A 22045-nucleotide genomic window follows, 5' to 3' on the forward strand; every position below is an offset into this window, starting at 1 on the left:
TATGACACCAAAAGGAGGAGTTTGTATTATACTCCATGTTTGGTGTTAAATATACTTACCATGTCAAACTCGAATGCCCGCCCGTCCGTCCCCGCGTCTCCGCCGTGGTTCTCATGGGGCATTTTTGTTCATGGCCACGGAATGATTAAGCGCTTATACTTTTTAGAGGCGTTTGATTGGCTGAGAGCGGGTGGGCCCGTCTTTTCACTGTTAGCCGCGCGAAATTTGGCCAAGCAGAGCAAACCAATAGGCCTAGTTTGCATCAGTTTGACATGGTAAGTATATTTAACACCAAACATGGAGTATAATACAAACTCCTCCTTTTTCCACCATAAAAACCCATTGTGTCAATTTCCATTACTTAAGAGACCATTTTCAGACCTGGAGATTAAACTCAGTTAGGACGTCATTCTGGTCGTTACTGGGGCCAAGTTTCTAGGAGTCATCTTCGATAAAAGAAAACTTAAGTTCCTCAGCCACATCTAGAACTTATCCCAGTCTGCTGTACCACGCCATTATTACCCAAAAGCGCTTAACATTTTGCATAGTGGTCCACACATGCAGACTGGGAGTTGGACCGAAAGACTCTTCTTCACCTCTTTGGTCTGCTCTGATTCTCTAACCACTCATCAAACCATCGCCGGCTGGTGCTGGTTGAGTTTCACGAACTGCAAACGAATTTTAAAGACAAAGGTTACAATATTGTTTTGGCTTGTGGTCCCGGTCACTTAGGCATTTGGGGTAATGAAGTCACTAGTTGACTTGCAAAGAGTGCCGTGGATCAGGGGCAGTCTCGTGCCACGTTACCTTATGCGGACCTTAGGCCCAGAGTTCACTCCTATGTGGGACACCTCTGACAGAAGGAATTGAACCTTCACATTAACAAGTTTTATGTGTGCCATGCAGATTAACTTCTAAATGTCAAACTCATAATAGACTGCTGGAATCTGCATGAAGACCCTGTTCTGGGATGTCCGCCCGGACACAATGTTCCAGTTGTTGAGGGAAATCATTGTTTTTAACTTGATTTGAATTTTACATGGTCTGAGACTGAAGTTATACACGTGATTAAAAAAAAACACCAAACTATTTCGATTTTTAAATTTGTTACGTCGATTCAGAGAGATGTAAGTGAATTGTTTCTTTTAAAGTTGTTTTAATCAACATTTTAATATTATTTTGTGTTCTTTGATTGGTTTTAAGAACTGACGGGTGATCAGCCTTGAAATGGCCGGTTGGTGGTCAGCTGGGCTATAAGCAAAATGATTTTATTTCACATGAAGTGTGGGTCATTGCCATTTCGGTGGCCTTTTTGCACCCTGTGTCTCTTTTGCATGTTATGGATGCAGCGTTCTGCTGTTTAGAGATGCCTCGCATCAACATCTGTCTCATGGAATTCCGAATAACTGGGGCTGATGGTTCCGTAAAGGTTTTTACTCCAGGTCAGACTGAGCACACTGGGTTGGGCTGCTGGTCAGGCATCTGCTTTGCAGATTAGGTGTAGAATATAGATTTGTTGGAATGCAGTAACGCTTCCTTTAGTATCTGAACTGTTCTTGCCGTGGTTCACGTGGTGCATTCCTTGTGGACCACAGTATGATTGGCGCTTGAGGCAGGGAATTGATCTGGTTGGCTCAGCCTATGACGGGCTTGGCAGAGGTGTCTCAGAACAGAGCAAACCCTTTGTTCTAGTTTGCATAAAGTGCATGTAATCAAACAGGAAGCATTATACAAACTCCCCTAATTGACGCTAAAAAAATAGCAGCCAACTGAAAGTCACCTTAATGGCTGCACAACAGTTCTCTTCAGTCAGCCTATCGAAGTTCCAACACTGACGAAACATCGGTTATCTGCAAGAGAAATTCCAGTCATTGGTTTCAGAGGCATGACAGATATTTTCGAATAAAAAAAACCCATCAGAACTTGCAAGTCTTAGAAAATATCACTTGCTCAGTCGGGCAAGTTCCGAAGGAGCTTAGCTTAACCGACACAGCAATCTACTTGCCCCGGGCAGCCTCGGGCAGTTGTTAATGTTGAGCCCTCTAGGCCTAACATTTGCTGAAATGATTCCCACAGTGACGGACTTTTCAGGCACGATGGCTGCTGAAGTGCAGTCAAATATGATTTTCAGTCTGATCATTCTAGAAACTTGAGTACCCTCTTAAAAAATGTCTATAAACACGTTGATTGTGTAGTTTGTGTCATTCTGTGTGTTCAGTCCAGAATTCAGTTTCTTTTTTTTCTTTTCTGTAAATTGCAAAGAAAAAATAGAGTGTCAGGCTATCGTTCAACTGCACATTCCGGCTACGAACTGGAAACGACGCAATCCAATTTTGTCAGTGGATCCGGATGCAAAACGAAATCAGTGATTGGAGTCGAAACGAAGTAAAAAGTTCGCTCTCTGGACATCCGGATTAGCTCTGAAGACTTAAACTTTTCTTGGTATGAGTGGAAAGACAATTTTATTTCTCTATTTTTATTCCAATTTTGTTATTGACAGAGTATTTCCATATGTTAATTGTAAATTGAAAACACACACACACACACACACACACACACACACACACACACTACATTTACATTCCTTTAATGCACTTCAGAATTGTGTTAATGGTTTCTGATTATTATCATTATTATTCAGTTGTTACTGTTAAATGTAATTGCATGTTAATTATACATTTTACGATAGTTTTCTAGTTGACCTTTTTTCTGTTTTTCTCTTCCCGCCCCTTCCCCCCCCCCCCCCTCTCCCACCGCACCTTCCTCCCCCCATGCCCCCCTCCCCTTTTTTTTTTAACGTCTAATATCACTGATAGTGAAAAGACGCTAAACTAAAGAACGAACACACACACACACACACACACTCACAATGACACACACATGCACGCGCGCGTGCGCGATTGCATGAACAGAAACAGGGTTTATCACATAGACTCGACAGTCGCTGTATGTGAACACACATGTGAGCGAAAATTTTTGTAGAGAGAGAGAGCGTGTCGGTGAATTAATTACATTCCTGCTGTTTATGAAGAGAATTTCCTCGGACCGCATCTTGAAGATGAAGAATATGGACACTGTTACACAAGTAGGCCTACGATGATTTCTTATCCGACTGGCGCAGTGCTACATCACCTCCGCAATTACACTCGATCGGAGGTGAGAAATATGACTGGATCATGCCGTTAAAATTAGTGTAAATCAGATAATGATAATAATGTGAATATAAACTGCGGCTATTCTCAAAATAGGGCTGTAAGCAAGTTGTATAAACGGGTAAATATTCACACACACACGCGCGCGCGCGTGTGCGCGCGCACACACACTCTCACACAAACGAGAAGTATACAATGAGAACAATGGGGTAGGGCTGTCGTTTCTACATTAGTTCAAAGAAGTGGGTTTTCAGGGAACTTGAACGAAGTGAAAGAAGAGTTCCTGGTCTGCACATGGTGTTGGATCCAGACAGTTGGGCCATGAAAAGAGAAAGAACGCTGACCGGAGGAATTAGTTCTGACAATGGGGATGCGAAACAGAGTATAGTATCGGAAGAAGAACGGAGTCGACGGAATGATATCTCATGGCACCTGTATCTCTCGGGTCTGGTTAACGCCGGGATATCATTATGACAGGAAGCGTAGAGTACAGCCTTGTCACGCAGTCCCAAACCGAAATGGACCTCCATAGCAACATCGTCATCATCATCGTCCTCCTCCTCCTTCATCGTCATCAATATAAACAAAATAGTCTCAAAGTCTGTGGCCTTTCATGCCCTGCTCTCATGGTGACCTCAGTTTCGATACCCCTCCACTTCCGTGCTTGGGGTGAGTCCTGTCAATGTCGTCAGTGTCGGCAGATTCATGGGGGGCTGTTGTTTGAGGGACGTAGTGGCGGTCTCCACTCTGGGAGGGACGCTCACTCAGTCTGGCTCCGCGACTAAGCCATTATTGTCGTTATAGTCTAAGAAAATTACGAAAATACCTAAAAAAAATTGCAAGAAAAGGTTTTTTTGGCTCTATGTATTCAGGATTTTTCACACTATCACCTGTAAAAAATCGAAGAAAATCGAATGTCAGATAAGAGCAGGAAAATTAAATAAAGAAAAATAAACACAAGGAGATGGCGCGAACGGAACACCATATTTGAGTCTGAAACTCTCAACTGGGTCACGTCACTGCCACCTTGTCAAGGATGCCACAACGGGGATGGGCCTGTTAAGTACTACGCTTCTCCGGCATTTCGTCCGCGCAGCTGAACATGCCTACCACTATATCTTATGCTTCTCTGTTGAGCGTACTGAATATCATACATGATTTTACATTGCTTCATTGTTAAGTAATGTTTCCGAGAAAGCAAGTGTACTTACAACAGTCAAATTAGACTGTTACTAAAATATAATCACAGTTATCATGATCTTAAAGTGTGCTAGCACAGACTGCATGGCAGTGGCATAGGGGTAGACAGGTTCGCCCGTGTTCGCGTGTGTGAAGTCAGAGTATGGTAAACCATGCGCTTAATAAAGTTTCTTTCGCTGAAAATTTAAAGATTTTCTTTTTTGAGATTTCTTTGCAAAATAGAAATGGACTAATATCAAGACACATGTGTGGTTTGCAAACACCCATGCAGTGTTGACAAAACATTTTCTGTACTATCGGGAAAGGGCTGCAAAGGTGATAATAACATTTTTTATAGCAAATTTGTGGGCTTTCGTTCCCATCAGTGTTTATTTCATATGTATTCGTTTGTTTATTTCCTTAAGCACTGTCTTCAAGGCTTAGCTTTTATTGTTTTCTTTTGTTTGTTTGTTTTGTGTTTTTTTGTTTGGTTGTTGTTTATCTCCATTTAACTACTGACTGTGAAAGTGTGTGTGTGTGTGTGTGTGTGTGTGTGTGTGTGCGCGTGCTAGGAAGGCAGAAGGGCGAGAGAGGGTTTAGGAAGGAGAGGGACGGAATTGAGAAGAAGAAGAAGAAGAGAAAGAAGAGAGAGAGAAAGAGAGAGAGAGAGAGAGAGAGAACTAACAGAAGGAATCTTGTTTACTGAAGGAAAAGAACAAGCACAGGAAGACTTTTCTTACGTACTACCCCAATTTTATGAAAAAAAAAACTTGAGGAAAGGCAATAAGAAAAACAAGGTATTACATAAATGTATATGCCAGAAAACAGACGAATTTCAACTGACAGCGTACAGAAAAGCTAGTCAGTGTGATTTTAACGCACGATGCATATCTGTGTATAAACAGAACGTTGCAACAGAAGAGAGAGAGGCCTGGTTGGTCAGGTATGATGCAAGCTGTTCACATGGGCAGTCACTGTGGCATCTCTGGCTTCCTGCCCATAATCGACCTCAGTCCAAGTGACATGGCCTGTCTCTACTCTACCATACATTTCATCACAAAACAGGCCACACGACACAACTCAACACCTGTCCTGACTCTGGATCAACCACTCTGGTGGAAAGCCACTGACATCTTGCTAATGAGCCTCCTGCCAGTTATATGAAGTTGATGGTGCTGCGCCTTGGTGCTTTCCATGCTGAAATGAGCTTCTGAGGCTGCATTGGATGGTTGATGGAGGGCAGTGGGTTGCAAGAGGTTAAAGGTTCTGGAATTGCCCTTCTCTCCAAACGCTGTCATGCACATGACGCAAGGAAAAGCAGTGACACGAGCAGGAAGGGGACATTTTAGTGGACTCTTTGCTTAAACGCACTCGTGACTGCTAAAACATGTGGAGTCAAGCTGCCAACTACACAGAACCTAGATCTTGTTCCAGAACACCGTCATTTGGAACAAGTGGATCAACAAGTTCAAAATGAACTTCAAAATTCAATTGACACTTTCAAATCAAATGCTACTGATCACACGGACTTCACCGAACCAATGTTAGATGAAGATCTTGATCATGGACTGGCTTTGTATAATTTCTCTCATGGAGGGCAAACTTGTAGCTCATGACCTTGAGACAAACACGCATCTTATCTCCACAATTTCTGACAAGTTGGATGCAAAGAAGGAGGAGCTAAAACAACACCCCACAGCTGCCTTGTGGTTGCAATACATGCATCTCACAGATATTTTACGATGTTTTCTGAAGGCAGAGAGGACGGGAAACTGGCATCTTCACCTGCGTACGTTGCAGGAGATGATACCTTTTCTTGCTTCAGCTGGTCACAGTCTGTACACAAAGTCAATCCAGCTGTACCTACAAGATATGGTGCAACTTGAACAAACCAACCCTGACGTGTACAACAAATTTCAAGGTCATCATATTTTCCACAGAAGTGATCGCTACTTGGCTGGGCTTTCTGTCGATCTTTTATTTAGCAAGTGTTGATGAGAAGCATCAAATCAACAGGGGGGATGACACGTGATCGTGGAATGTCAGAATCCCAACGTGCAGCATGGCTTCTATCAATGCCCACTTGTGCTGACATCAATACGTCCATTCAGAACATCACCGGGTTGTCTTTTTCAAGTGAACAGCACAAAGACATCAGCATTGCCAGAAAGAGGCAGGATGGTCATGACATGATGGTCATCCTTGCTCTCCTGGAAGAGAGAGATCCCTTCATTGCTGGTCCTGTTTTGAAGAATACAGCCACAGGTATGGTTGCAAACACCAAGGTGGATGCACACAAGGCAAACCTAGTGGGAAATAAAATCTTGAAGAAGATGGAAGGCCACAAAGCTACGGAATACACCTTTAGGTCAGAACAGGCTGTTAAGATGGCCTCCATAAACACTGTCAAGATCGACGCAGAAGTGGTGGCTATCGAACCTCAACTTCTGTTTCAGCGCCTGGTTTCAGCCGCAGGCAGTAAATACGAGGACAAGAGTGAGGTGTTCAGATATGAGCTGTCGAGTCACCCATCATCTCTCTCTAAGTCTTCTATTTTTCTTCGTCAAGGAAATAAAGCCCTTCTTGCTGATGGGATCTGGAAGAGAGTTTCCAAACCCATGCCAGAGAGTGCCGTTCTTGGTGACGTGCGTTTGTTCTGCATGGAGAGGCACTTCTCAAAAAAATCCCTGGTCTCGTGGCTCAACTTACATTTCCATCATTGAAACTTACGTCAGACATGTGCGACAGAAGTACAAGAAGCCTGTAATGGCTATACAAGTGGCCCAAGCACAAAAGACGTCACATATATGTGCAGAACTGAGGGAAAGTCGTCCACTGAGGTTCAGTTTACACCAGACATGACCCTGCATATCGGGAAAGACCTGTTTCTGGCCAATCATAAAAACAAGTAACGTTTTATTGACTTGCTTTCTTGTAAGCTGCGGAACAACGGATGCGTGACTTTCTGTTCTGAAGGAGATGCTGACTGTATGATTGTTGCTGAGGTTCAGGAAAGTGCAAAAGGCAAAGAGACAGTGGTTGTTGACGATGACACAGATCTTTTAGTCCTTTTGGTCTGCCATTTCAATAGTGATTCAGAGGAAGTCTTTCTCAAGAAAAGCAGAAAGCCGTTCAGGTGCTGGAACATCAAGCAGTTTCAGAGTTCACTTAGCAGCTTATGTCATATCTTGCCTGTCATCCATGCAGCCATAGGTTGTGACACAACGTCCCGAGCTTTTGGAACTGGCAAACGGACAGGTTTCCAGAAATTTCTGAGCTCAGAACGACTTTGTGAACTGGCAGAGACATTCCTGAAGAACTTAGAGAAAGATGAGACTGTTGCTGCTGCTGAGCAGATGCTCTTGTCTTTGTATGATAGGAAGACAGCGTCCACCCTTGACAAGATTAGATACATGATGTTCTGTTCAAAGGTAGCGTCTGGGACAACATTCATACAAGTTCACACTCTGCCAACAACGTCCTCTGCTACCAAATACCACAGTTTGAGGACATATCTGCAAGTCCAACAGTGGACTGGAAATGTCACACTTGTGCCGGGACAATGGGGCTGGAAGATTGTTGACAACCAGATGGTGCCGCCTTGCACAGCGCACTTGCCTCCTGCTCCTCCCAAGCTTCTGTGCATTATCCGCTGTGATTGCGAGTGTGACTGTGACAAAAAGGTGTACCTGCAGAAAAACAAGGTTTTGACTGCTCGCTAGCATGTGGAGAGTGTCATGGAATACATTATTCGAACTCAGCACAGGTGACAACCACTGAAGAACAACACTGAGAGGGAAGCCTTTGTGAGGATGGACATTATTATGAATTAGTCCAGTAATTCTATGATAAAAAGTGGTCTAATCCCAAAATAATCGCAATATGTTGGGTTTTTTTCCAGACTTGCATCTATATTTATTGGTGAAGAATGTCTGCAAAATGTAAGTGTATATTTTAAAAATGCAACCTTAAGACGCATAAAGACAGCTTTGTGTGAATAAGTCGCTCTGCTTATACATTGCCTTTCACGTTAACAATTTGCACAGACTGTCAGGATCGATGTTCTTCTTGTATGGTTTGATTTCTTTTGATACTTATTACTGCTGAAAAGAGGACCAGCTTAAGGTCAAATGGAGACCAGGTCACGATCAAACATAGGATTATATTAATTGGATTTATATATATATATATATATATATATATATATATATATATATATATATATATAAATCTGACATAAATAAATCCATTAGAACAGACAACATCTCATGTATGAATTCTACGTTTCCAGGTCACAGTGGACAAAACATCTACATGAATGACACATATTGCGCGCGCATGTGTGTGAGTGTGCGTATATCCACATTTGGTGATATTTTGCTTTCAAATTCAAAATAATGTTTGCCTCTCTCTCTCTCTCTCTCTCGCTCTCTCTCTTCCTCACACACACACACACACACACACACACACACACACACACACTTGTTTGAAATACCCCCACGACAGAAGATAATAATAATAGATAAAATGAAACAAACAAGACAGTTCATAATTAGATAAATAAATGAATAAACAAAAATAAACTGAATGATAAATGTGTAACTAAGAAACAAAAAATAAAACAAATAGATGAATAAGTAAATTGATAGATACATAAATAGAAAAGAAAAAAACCCAAACAAAATAAATCAATGTTTTTAGAACCCAGACAATGGCTTGTCGTCACTTCAGATCACACAAGTGCCTTGATGACCGTCCGTTTCAATTTTACATACAATTACTTAAGAAAGTTGAATATTGTAATTTCTTCAGTAAAATATTTTTTAAGCGCATGGTTCACCATACTTCAACACCACATTTTGCGAAGGCAACATGTGAACCTTTCTTCAACGCCACTTTCGTGTTGTCTGTCTAGATGCAAATTAGGAACAAGATAACTGTTATAACAGTTCAGTAACTGATTCAATTGACAGTTATAAGTAAGTTTTATTATTCCGGAATCACTAATTGCTAACAAATCAACGTAAAACATTCACTACGGTCAGGGAAGTACGAAACAGGTTTCACTGCACGGAGTGAGAAAGCGCGGGGAGGAACCAGGCATGCCCGCAGAGCCCGACTTGACAAGGCGCGAATGACAAGCTGCGGCAGCAAAAAAGTATGGTGTGCTTTTTCTTCCATCTCAGCCTATTTATTTTTCTTTATTTAATTTTCCTGATCTTATCTGACGTTCGATTATCTTCGATTTTTTACGGGTGATAGAGCGAAAAATTCTGAACACGTAGAGCCAAAAAAACGTTTTCTTGCAATTATTTTGAGGTTCGGCCACTTTTTCTCACAGAATTACTAGACTATTAGTAGGGGGCTTAGTAGGTGGTGTCCTAAGTACGTTAAAACAGAACAGGCACCATTGAACACCACCGAAGTGACTCAGCAGCAGCGCTGGGTCTCCTCTGGTGTGTGGCGCGGCATCCTGGCGACCTAACATCGATGGTTCCCTGTGGACTGCTGACGCTGGAACTGTGACGGACGAAGCCGGGTGGCCGTGCATGGGGGAATCTAAATGAGCGGCGTGGGAGTAATGCCACCGAAACGGTGCAGATGATGGGGCAGAAAAACAACAACATTCACACACGCGCGCGCACACACACTCTCACACAAACGAGAAGTATACAATGAGAACAATGGGGTAGGGCTGTCGTTTCTACATTAGTTCAAAGAAGTGGGTTTTCAGGGAACTTGAACGAAGTGAAAGAAGAGTTCCTGGTCTGCACAAGGAGTTGGATCCAGACAGTTGGGCCATGAAAAGAGAAAGAACGCTGACCGGAGGAATTAGTTCTGACAATGGGGATGCGAAACAGAGAGTATAGTATCGGAAGAAGAACGGAGTCGACGGAATGATATCTCATGGCACTGCCAGAAATAGATGAGAAACAGATGTAAGTTTGCAGTTGATTCTGTTTAAAAAAAAAAAAAATAAATAAATAAGAAGAAAACACACACACACACACACACACACACGTCCACTACGTGTACTTCGGTGTATAAGACAGTAAAAAAACAAACACAGCCGATCCGTATTGTGTTTGGTATGCACCAGGCTTTTTTAGCCGGCCAGCATTTTAGTCGTGCCTGTCACGGGGAAATCACTATGGCGTGATTGTCATACCACAGAGAGCAAGCAACAAGAACGTGGATTGTCATCATTGGGGTTGGCTGGCTGACTAACTGTCAGGAACTGCGCACTTGCTGTCTGTGGTTGTCTCTCAGGCTCAGCACCGTGTGAAGTGCGCTGATCTGTACAAGTAAGTGTGAGGTGAGAGGGCACAAGGTCAACGGTATACGAGGTTTGTTGTTTGGGCAAAAGGGGGTGGGAAATTCCATCCACAGTATTGCACAGCTTCAATTCTGGTAAAAAGGGGGAGAGGGGAGGGTTAAAAAAAAGACGTCTTGGCCATGTCAGGGACAGTGAGAATTCTTGACAAATTAATCACCTTGTTTGACATTTCTTTGAGCGGATGATCAGTGTTTGGATATTTCCAAACTGGGTGGTCCACGAAAGGACTTGGTAAGCTCATTCCAAGATGCCTGAAGTCCAGGCCCACAGAACAAACCTCGGGAGGTGACGGGATCAGCTGCTTGTGAGGCAGTCACATGCGATTGCAGAACCGAGAGATGGAGAGACGTCTAATGGTCTGGGGAGCATTGTGGACATAATTTCTGGTGCAGCCACAAATGTTGAGTCGAATTGTGTCGGATGTATGTCGTCTATTCTGCTGTCTTCGTTTTGTGTTTGGTGCAGCAGTTCCGGCTCTTCCCAAAACGTTGAGACCTGATTGTTAGCCCCCTTCCTTAGTGTTTCATTGTTTTCACGTGAATTTCTAGGTGAACATTCGATCTTCTTCCTTCCTTCCTTCCTTCCGTAAAGTGATCACAGTCAAGACCTGACTATTTTATCACTAAATAAAAGGGGGTCTGCGGAAGATACATTTAGGTCTTCGAACCATTTTGTGCCACCTTTCATTGTCAACTTCAGTGGACAGGCTTTCGTCATACAATCTGTGAAACTGATCGAGAAGCTTTCAGGATTGTGGATTCCACTGCCCCATCATAGTTTAGTTATTAGGTTAGTGCTAACAAATTTTTTGGCTTTCGTAAGCATACACACGCGCACATTCTCTCACTGACGCGCTCGCACACGTGCACATGCACATATTATACATACACAAACACACACAGATAATAATATAAATAATATGTATGTAATCATCGCTCGAAGTCCAAACCAAAACTGCAGCCAGACGATTTTAACGTGCTGGCAGTTCCCGCAAATCTGTTGATGACAAACTGGTAGCAGCAGCAGTAGTATTTTGTAAACCGTAATATATGATCATAACGAGTCATACAAGACTAGACATATCCCCGATGAAGCCCCCAATCTGGACGTATCCCGCGCACTCACACACACACACGCGTGCGCGCGCACGCACGCACGCACATCTATATCTACCTATCTTTGAGCATTTATATATATTTATACATATATTCAGGATTTGGTTGCGTGCCTCTGTATGTGTATGGGTCCTTTACATGCTTGTCTGAACCTAAGGAACTTATGTGCGTAAACAAACCCTTTTGTGGAAACACTTTTTATTTACAGTGTAACAAGTTGCTTTATCCAGGTTTGTGCCGGGGAGGGGCGTGTGCTGGGAACTTGAAATGGGGGCGGGGGGACTGATGCACCATTCTGTGGTGAGAGCAAACCATAAGATCAGTCCGAAATCCACCCCATTTGTGACAGATGAATCTGTGCGACCTGATATTCTGTTTCAGTTTCTCGTTCGGACAAATTCATATACGCTACATCACATTTTCTAGGCAGATGCCTGACCAGCATCATAACCCAACGCGCTTGGTCAGGCTTCAAGTTGAGTGCATATATATATATATATAATATTTGCCGCGGTGTACCTACCAGAGTGGATTTCTCAGTTCTACAGAATTTTGCCAGAGTACAACACTCTCGTTGCCATGAGTTCTTTTTCAGTGCGCGAAGTGTGTGCTGCACACGGGACCTCGGTTCATCGTTTGATCCGAAGGACCTGATTGATTTGGTTCGGTTTGATTTTCCAGTAAAACCAGGGACAAAGGCGAGAGCGGGATTCGGCAAACCCAGACCCTGACCTTACTGACTGTGTTTTGGTCTTGGCCATTCCATGCAGTACACAGCAATATACTACAGTGCAATACAGTGCATTATAGTACAGAACACAATACAACGAAGAGAAGAATCGTAACCCACGAATCGTAGCACAGCATAATACAACACAGTATAATGCAACAACGCAACACAACGCAACGTAACACTGTATAATAGTCATGTCCAACTATGACCATCAGAACAGCAGCAGAAGCGGCAGCTGCTGTCCCCAGCCAACAATCTGGTGTGGAATTTGATTGCAGTGAAGGCGGAGTGTCTTGCTCAAGTTCAGTACATCCCGTTCTCTCCGGCGGCCGAGAGGGCTTTAGGACAGTCGGTGTTGAGATAAAGTAACCGCAGCACAGCACAGCACAGCTCAATACCTTATTATGACATCTGGCCTCTCGATTTCCCCCTCATTAGATCGACAAGATGTAATTTATGGAAATGGAGAGGTCCTTACCCCCCCTGCCCCCCCCCCCCCCCCACACACACACACCTTCTTTCCCCCTAAACCATTCATTGCATAACAGACCCATCACTCACGGTCTTCATGACATGCCTCTCATCACGAGAGAGGCAGAGCCACTGAATATATATATATATATATATATGTGTGTGGGTGTGTGTGTGTGTGTGTGTGGGGGGGGGGTTAGGTAGGTAGAGCTCACCACTACTGATGTTGAGTGACTCAGTGTGTTGCAGCAACGAGCAACAATCTGTTTAAAAGTATTCGCGCGCGCAAGAGAGAGTCAATTGTGTTCACAGCAGCAGTAGCAATCATAGTGATGAAATGCGTACAGTAAAGTCCACATTCCACACCAGGAAGTGACACATCCACTTCCTCCACTGAATACATAGTCCATTAAAACGAACTGCAGTTATCAGCGAGGTGGCCTCGTGCGTGTGGATACCAGGTTGTACACGCACAGAAACGAGCCATTACATTGCTTGGGTGCCTGCATCATTCAGTTGTAGGGTAAGGATGAGCCATTGTGGCGGTGGTTGGGTGGGGATGGTGTGTGTGTGTGTGTGTGTGTGTGTGTGTGTTTTCAATTTACACTGAATAATGTCTGTGCTCTACTGAAACCGAAAGTGATCTTTGAAGGAAGGGCCGGGGAAATGGGAGGTGGTTTCAAGGCGGACATCTGTTGTGTGCGTGTTGCAGGTTGGGGGGTGGGTGGGGTAATCATAATTATGCCTCTGTGTGTGTGTGTGTGTGTGTGTGTGTAACGTCCGATAGCCTGAGGTTTTTGACAGTGTGATGATGTCGGTGAGGGAGAGAGATTTATTGTAACGGGGGGACAGTATGGGTGTTGCTTTGTACGTGGTTCTATTCTTGCCGTCGGAGAGAACAGACAGGGCTGGGATTGTAATGTTCTCTTTGTGTGTGGAGGTAGGGGAGTAGAAGGAAATGTGTCTGCGCCGGCCCTGTTTTATCCAAGCAGTCTCCGTCCATTGGTCAATGGCGAGGATGACGAAACCACTTTTCATTAATAGAAAAAGGGGGGAAGGTACAGAATTTGAGCCCAGTTTGGAGAAGTGTCCCATGTTTTGGCCACTCGAATTATACTTGCCGCAGAAACGAAAGTTGCGGCAACAACAAAAACCAACAGGAAAACCTAGCGTGCAGTCACAACGTTAAATAATACGTGGTACGCGCACCCCAACAACTAAGTCGAGTATCAGTCACTGTGAAGCCGGACCTCTCAACATCCTAACCGCTATTTGTGGAAGTGGCGATTGGCGAGACAGAAATAGATATGGAAGTCAGTGTGTGTGCGTGTGGGTGTTGGTCTTTTTATGTGCATGTGCGCATGTATGTGCGCGCGCATGTGTTTGTGTGTGTGCGTCAGTGAAAGACAGAGCTAGAGAGAGAGAGAGAGAGAGACGGAGGAGGAAGCCAGTGGGAGGTCGTTAACTGCTCACTGCGTTTAGTTTCATTATCAGTGTCCCTGAGAGTGCGACAGCTGGTGTCATCGCACACACACACACACACACGCAAGCATGCACGCACGCTGTGTCTGTACATATCTGTTTAAAATGTGTGCACACGCAGAGAGAGAGAGAGAGAGAGAGCTGTGGAAATTTTGTTGTTGCTAGAGAGCACAGGTTAATGTGTGTGTGTGTGTGTGTGTGTGTGTATGTGATTAATGTTTAAACTGGGTGAGTGACTCAGTGTGTGATTTATTTGTCGTAAAACCCATCAAAGGAATTATGGACACTAAAACTAAACATGACAAATAAAAGCAGTAAATAGTGAGCACATGCGGTATCTTCCAAAAGACAGTTATGGATTGTGAATGTTAAAACACTAATGTGTGTGTGTGTGTATATATATATATATATATATATGGGATTAACAGTCACAAGGAGGCGTGATTTTAAGTCAGAGTACATACTACATTTAACCAGAAAATGCTGTTCATCCTCATTAACTCGACAGACTTTACATAGCCAGTCTTTCCTAGTTATGTTGCAGTGACATCCTCTCTCAAATTCAGGTTCAGTTGCTCTTATTCACAATCAACATAATGCTTTTCTGTGTTTACTATTTTTGCAGCTGTTCAAGCGTTTACAATTTTACAATAAAAGGAGAGCCTTGAAATGGTCCCATTCTTTGTGCTGTTCCAGAATTGAACATACTTATCTTGTAGTCTGTTTTTAACAGAAAGTGTGTGTGACATGTGCTTGTATATGTGTTTGTGCTTGTGTTTCTGTGTCTGTCTCTACTGTTTTGTCTTTGTGCATGCAATTCATAGTTTTTGCTGGCCTGCTGGCTGCTTTCATGAAACACATGGAGCAGAGGCTTAGTGTTAATGCACCCTAAAAGGAAGTGAGGGTCCTGGGGTTGGAGTCCCATAACCAGTACATGAGTGGTGGTCTGGGTGCTGGTCAGTAAACCCATTTTGATAGCAAAATAAATGCACATGCACAATTGTAGACAGAAAAACAAATGTTGGGGTTACTGCATTGTGGTGATGAGTTCATCCTGGGGAGACCCGCCCAAATTTTACACAGTGAATTCCATTGTGACAGAAAGTAATGCAATGCAATACAGCTCGTTCAAGTTTACTTCTTTCTTTATTTTAATGTGTATATGACTCTTGCATCATCATCATCACTACACTTCTTTCAGAGTGTGGCAGAATTATTTTGATTTTTAATTCTAAAAATGTTTTCAAATGATTTTAAAGTGGATACATACCTCTCATTGCATTTTTAACTCTGCTTCATTGAGTGAGAATGTCATAATGGTCATGATGGTGATGTTGATGAGTGTGTTTTATTGTATGTAAACAGAAATATTTTACCCTTGTGCTGCACATAGGTCGACTAACAGATTTTGTACTTGAACACAATTTCTTCAGTCATGGTCTGTTCACAGAGAGAGAGAGAGAGAGAGAGAGAGAGAGAGAGAGAGAATGTGTGGAGTGAGTGGTGGGAGCAACAGTTTAATTATGTTCTGATACATGTTTATTGTAATTAATTTTCTTTTCAAAGTAAAAGGCTGTCTGATGCTGTTTCTGTTTATCTATTTGTCTCAAGTCAGTCCCTGTCTCTCTCTCTTTCTCTCTTCTTCTTCTCTCAGTCCCTGTCTCAGCATAATACAAGACAATACATATTTATCGATCCAAATGGAAATAATATGTGCATCCAGTGGCTCACAGTTCACATGATACACTCCCCCAGTCCACAGCTGAGTCTGAAGCACACATGAACATGACAATGACCCAACCAAAAGGTCAAGGAATAAAACACATCAAAGCAGAATGAAATCATAAAAGTGAGAAAACACAGCTGGTTGATGTTTCACATAGTAATATGAAATAACGTATTTTTAGAAAATAATACTGTAAATTTATCAGAATAAATTCTTACATGACAGTTCCTGTGCTAAAGGCATTGCATTCTTGAAAGCAATTAAACAGGTATGTTTAATATAACATATATAAACAAGATAGGCAAGATCTTTTAGACTCATTTGTGATACACACTTAGAACTCCATCCCCCAGACACGTTAGAATGTGTTCTGAATTTTATAAAACTTCGGGTTAAAAAAAAAAAAAAGTATAAAAGTAGATTCGAACCAAGTATTTTCGGGTGGAAAGAAAAAGTTTAGTCACAGCGCTTTTGTGCTTCTGTGAATGATTTTAAAAAATTGATATTTAACTTAAGCATGTTTTTAAGTGTAATCAATTGATTGCAGTATCTGAAGTGATAACACTGTCAAACACAGCCGTGGAGCCTGTCAAACACGGATCTCCACAGATTTAGAGAAAATGGTTACATGTTGCAGCCTGCTTTAGGCAATGGCAAGTCTCCTTTACTGCAGACTTGAAAGAATTTCTTAAGTACCCGAGATTTACCAAAATAACATGATTTAAATAGTGTTATCTTTTCGAACACTGCAATCAATTTATCACGCTAAAAGAACTTTTTTTTTGGGGGGGGGGTACGTCATTCATAGATGCCCAATAGCGTTGACTAAGACTATTTCTTTCCATCTGAACATGCTTTTTTTTTTTCTTTTTTCTTTTTAAAACATGAAGCTTTATAATAACAAATACAGAACACATTTTAACGATCAGAATTAAAAAAGAATATGTATATGTTTTTTTAAAATGTGTATCATGTATTACAAGACTTGAAGGCCTTGCCTCTCTTGTATTCTTCTAATTTAGCTTCAGGCCGAAGTATTGAAAGCTACTTACAACCTCAATTTTGTCCTCTCTGTTTAAAAATCAAGGAATACTCTAACTTTGCTCCCAGAAAAATCGAATTAACTTTCAATTTTTTTACAATACTGTCTCACTGCAGTCAGACCACTCTGCAAACCTGCAGCTGTCTCTGGAAAGATTACATTGTTGTCTGTCTAAAGCAAAACATATAGTTAAGAAAAATTACAATCCTGTTCACTTATATTCATTCTCTTAACATCATCAGCATCAGTTGTTGATCCATGTAGATCATCTTCTAAGTGAGACTTCATGTCATTTAAAAACAGTGCAAACATTATCAGGGAAAGATTTTCTCCTTGTCTCACTCCAACATTTGAACTGAAAAACTCAGAAATTTCCTAACTGGCCAGAACACATGATTTAATATCACTATGCATGATTATAATTTCTTGCAATATTTTACCATTCATACCATCAAAATCCAGCTTGTCCCTTTCCCAGGATACCTGAACACTCAATATGATATAAACTATATTATAGTTTCAGATGTTCATTCAGTGTGCTTATAAAAAAAAAATACCGAAAGAAGACAACATTGTGATACTGCAATAGTTATTTGGATCATTGGATTATCCTTTGTTGTGTTTTTTTAAAAATCAGTTGTATTACCCCCTCAGTCCAGTCAGATGGAACCTTGCCAGTCAACAGCACAAGATTAAACAATTTAACATATATGTTTACCATCTTATCTAAATCATAAAATATTTTACAAGCAGGCTATTTTATGTTTTTTCTTATTTCTATTTAACAAACTCAATTATGTTTTTGGATCTTTTTAATGCATTAGACAGAGCATTGTAACTAAGTCTAAACTACAATTATTTAACTGCTTTTTCAGACATCTTTTTATATTCTTTTGTGGCTCGTTTACGTTTGGCATTCAAAAAGACAATTTTGTTTCCCTTATGTTTTGCCCTGTGTTTAGATATGTTAAAACTCTTTCTCTTAAGCTTACATTCATTATCAAACCAAGGTTCTCTTGGTAGTTTCGGTTCATGGTCTTTGTTTGCCTTTTGTTTCTTTTTGATAATTCTCAGTTTCTTAGCATTCTTTGACAAGACTACATTCACTTCACTTTTACAGTAGAATCTGTTGCGTCTTCTGGGACAGAATAAGGATGTCCATATGGTAAATATAACTCATAGCGTTTAATAATGATTATGATAATAATAACATTAATATTATTCAATATATAGCATGTTGTTTTACAGAAATACTGCACAGTAGTATTTTACATTTCACTCCTCCCTCCTCTTCCATACCCCCACCTCATGAACATTGGAAACGACCCACTCACCCATGACACCCTCCAGAAAGCACATCCCTGCAACATGAACCCGTGCATGCACACACACACGAATGCATAAACATTCGCAGGCACCCTGCCACTCAAAAATGTCAAATCGTTTCCCCACAATAAAACATGCACTTAGAACCAGATCATACCAAGACCAACACTGGAAAATTACTGTTGTTGGAAAAGATGTTTTTTCAAAGTCTATTCATAGTCTTACAATTATTTTCAAAGTCGTCTCTCTTTGTTTCATGTCCATTGAAGCTACTGATCCACAATATCTTTCTGATCTCATTCATCCTTATATACCCTCACACCAACTCCGCTCTTTTTCTGACAACTGCTTGCTTGGGATCCCCCCTGTTCGAACCAAAACGAATGGCCAATGCAATTTTTCATACCAAGCCCCCATTCTTTGGAATAAACTCCCTCAGCCTCTCCATCACTCATCTTCACTGCAATCTTTCAAATCCAGTCTGAAGACCCACCTTTTCCCATTCTGAATAATTTTCAACAGCTCATCCATTTCCAGAATGAACTGAAATGACTGTTAGTGAGTGAGTTTGAGAGTTTCAGAATTTGTTGGTTGTATTTTTGATTGTGTACTATTTATGATTGTGTGCTATGACATGTGTGCATGCGTGCGCATGTGCTTGTGTGTGCTGGGTGTGTGTGGAGGGGGGTGGGGTGTGTGTGTGTGTGTGTGTGGGGGGGGGGGTATGAATAATTTTCAGTAATGTTTGGTATCTTGTGTTCAGTTTTTTCCTTTTTGATATTTATATGTGTGTTCAATTTGTAAATGCCCAGGGCTTATTTTCAAGATTAGGCGTAAATGCTCATGCATAATGATAATAATATGATAATAATGATATATAATAATAATGTGGAGGCTTTTATAGCACAGTTCCCCATTTTCAAGAGCAGGCTCACCACAATTTACTGTAGAAAACAACAACTACATGTCATGTTTTAAAGACATAATAATTAAAATGAAATAAAACGATTTACCTCCCACATATCACAGTACAAGAAATGGTACATCACACACACACACACACACACACACACACACACACACACACACACACACACACACACACACATCACTGAGATCTACCTAAAAGCTAAAAATGACACAGAGAATCAATCAAGATAAACAAACAAAAGTAAAACTGACATGATCTACACATTGCACACATAACACACACTTCGTCCACTTGGATAAAATATAACATCACAGACATTTCACATTAAAGTAACCAATTTAGAAATACACTACAAGCATCATTTTGAGGTTCAACCAGACGGCCTGTATAGATTCAACACCCAATCAGTATTATCTAGTGTGTCATCAACAGCATGAAGTTCATTGTATGGTATATCAGGCATTGTAAGTTTCAATGTAATTGTGCAATGAACCTCAGAAAATAATCACTTGAAATGACACAAAATTATTTCACAATTTGCAATAATTATATTGTGTGAAACAATGACATAATCCACCACTGACACATTCTTGCAAGTCATACAGTATAGTCACCTCAGCATCAGTCCCCAGCTGTCTGTTTACAATAACCAGCTGACATTTTCTATAAAAGCTAATTAGTTTATGACCCATGTTTGTCTATCTTCAGAAGTTTTGGTTGGGAAACTGATATCATCGAGTCCCCACCATTAACAACATGGTAATAGTTTTAAAAAATCTCATCAGCCCTTTTCTGGAATTGAAGTCACCCATCAAACAAAAGTTATCTAATACCAAGCTGATCAATGGAGGCTTCCAGCTCAATATGAGCATTCCTGTTAAAATATGGCGATCTCTCAGGTTCAAAGTATACTGCGCAAAACAGAACTTCTGCACCAAATACTCTGTCCAATTTTAAAAAAAGATATCATTTTGGAAGAGGCTATGGTCCACAATGTAGTATTTACACACACACACACACACACACACACACACATGTGCGCTCGTCAGCGTGCATGCATGCACATGCACACACACACACACGCGCACACACAAACACACATGCACACACATACACACAAATACACACACACAGAGATGTAAGAAAAACTAACATGCCTGACAATTTCGAGACAAGCAGTCGGCAGCATTGCACATGCCGCATGGTTCTGTCATGTGACACAGCCCAATTGGAGCTGTGCATGTTGCAATTTGTAGGCAACTATATACTACTGCTGTTGCTTTTACTGCTGCTGCAACTTCTACTACTACCATTGTTGTTTCAGTACTTGCGTGTGTGCACTTGCATGCTGGCTAACTTTTGTGTGGTTCAGTGGTGTCACACAGACATAGAATTAACTGTGGGTCTGTGGTGATGAGTGTGGCCTGTATCAGGCCAGTCAAGAGGCCAACAGGTTTGACTGTTTCTGAAGAGCTGTTGCTGTGAAGGGGTTGTGGAAGACATTTTGCCTTTTCAGAGTTATGTTCACACATCATACTCCCTCTCTTCCCCTTTCTTGGCTGTTTATCCACTGTGCATCTGCACTCTGTGTGTGTGTGTGTGTGTGGTGTATTGATCAATCTGGTTTGTAACAGTGGCTGGCTGTGTTGACCTTGAGATTTCAGCTGTTACTTGTATTCTGTTATCATTGTGTTGGATCTGCTGGTTTCACAGGGGGTAGGATACCACATGGATGTGTGTGTGTGTGTTGGGTGGGGGGTGGGTGGGAGATGCAGTTGGGGTGAATGTATGTGTGTGTTTGGGGGTTGGGGGGGGGAAGGGTGGAGAGGTGTGTGGGTGAAGGGGTGTGCAATGTATGTGAGTGTATGTGTGTGTGTGTGTATGTGTGTGTGTGTGTGTGTGTGTTGGATTGGTGCTGTGTCTCACAACTACAGAGTTTGATGTGTAGTGCTTTTATGTTGTTCAGGTTTTTGTCCAGTGTTGTTCATGGACATGTCACACATTTTTCACACAACTCCATTGAGAGGGACCTTGGACATATCTGTATATTATATATGTGTTTACACATTTGTACCACAGCCCATTTGTGAAACTTTGTGAGTTCGCCCACACTTGACTGCTCATGTGCACATGAACACTTCTCTGTTACATGGTTACCTTGTGCGCAAGGAAGAGGAATTTTGTTGACTGTGTCACCATATATACTGGTGATTGGAGACATTTGGTTAAAGATTTAATTTTCACATTTGAATGTTGTCAATTTAAATGAAATAGATAAAAGGTAGGAGAAGAGGCGGGTGGCAGTTGTTTGGTGAGTTTAGAGAAACAGGATAGAGGGAGTGTGGAGTCAAAGATTAAATTTGGAATAAGTAGAAGTACTGTTATAGAAAATTACTTACTGGATTTAATAAAAGGAAAGTCAATTAACTTAACAAGAGAAACAACTGATAATGAATGTGAAAACTCAAAAACATCAATATTCCCAGTGACTGTAGGTAACACACTTTTGAGCAGGTAAGGCTTCATTAATGCACACTCAAAAATGATGTTC

General features: G+C 41.5%; 1 protein-coding gene across 5 annotated transcripts in view; it reads left to right on the forward strand.

Moving 5' to 3' along the window:
- Positions 1-22045, forward strand: part of LOC143295899 (ras guanyl-releasing protein 3-like) — a 253140-nt gene that overhangs the window by 35063 nt on the left and 196032 nt on the right. The window contains exon 1 of one of the 5 annotated variants that reach the window (XM_076607578.1): positions 13445-13510. The exons of the other annotated variants lie outside the window; for them this stretch is intronic. The gene's annotated coding sequence lies outside the window, so the exon portion shown is untranslated. Of the gene's footprint in view, positions 1-13444; positions 13511-22045 lie in introns of those variants that run through there. 5 annotated transcript variants of the gene reach the window in all.

Source organism: Babylonia areolata, chromosome 21 (assembly GCF_041734735.1).
Source record: "Babylonia areolata isolate BAREFJ2019XMU chromosome 21, ASM4173473v1, whole genome shotgun sequence".
Classification (NCBI taxonomy): Eukaryota; Metazoa; Mollusca; class Gastropoda; order Neogastropoda; family Buccinidae; genus Babylonia; species Babylonia areolata.